Genomic DNA, 924 nt, shown 5'->3' with positions numbered 1-924 from the left:
AACCCCAATATTGTCGCTATAAAGCTTTCTGTATTTTGTCTTGCAAGTGTTGTACAAAGAAAAAAAATATCATTTTTTCCGAAATGAATCTTTTGCAATTGGAGTCTTGATGTGAGTTTTTTGTATTCATGGTAATATTAAGGAGTATATAGGCGAAAGTGAGCTGGAAGTATAAAACTACTTGAACGTATGTAATACTTTCTACACAGTAAAAACGCTGTTTAAGATTTATATAAAGCTGTTTACTATATGAATGTTACAGTATTTGTTTAACCGTTAAACAATCATGTTTAATTTATTGAAGATTAGATATTGAAAATTAAACTTTCTTAAGATTTAAACATTTGTTTAAATAATTAATGTAAGGTTCATATAGTAAACAGCATTTTTTAATTTTTTTTACTGTGTATACTTCCATTAGTGTTGTGTGTCTTGCTCATTACGATAAGTCATTGTATGATGAAAGTCAGTCTTTCTTTATAAAGGTATATGACATTTTCCTGTCATAATGTTTATTTGTAATCAATATCTTAATAATTATCCTGTATTATAAAACTCCCAAGAATGTTCTGTAATCTGATTGGTCCAAATTGGATAACGTGATATTCAGCGAATCGCACTATTGCATCCGAAACGCACTATCCTACGCTCTGACGTCAGAGTGCATGATAGTGCGAGGTCTGGAATTATCTAGAATTTAGATAAAATATAGCATTTGGGGCAACTCAGCAACATAGGGGGGGGGGGGGGGTATAAAACAAGCAATGCACGCATTCTTGTGCATAGAGGACCTAAATAATGAAATCAGTGCTCGACTCGCCAAATTGATATACCGTACTCGGTCCTGCTGGATCGACCTCGGTGCGGTATATCCATCGGTATATCCATAGGCTCTTCTCGCACATCGTTCATTATTTGGTCCTG

This window comes from Lytechinus variegatus, chromosome 6 (assembly GCF_018143015.1).
Source record: "Lytechinus variegatus isolate NC3 chromosome 6, Lvar_3.0, whole genome shotgun sequence".
Lineage (NCBI taxonomy): Eukaryota > Metazoa > Echinodermata > Echinoidea > Temnopleuroida > Toxopneustidae > Lytechinus > Lytechinus variegatus.
Note: the sequence above shows the minus strand (reverse complement) of the source record.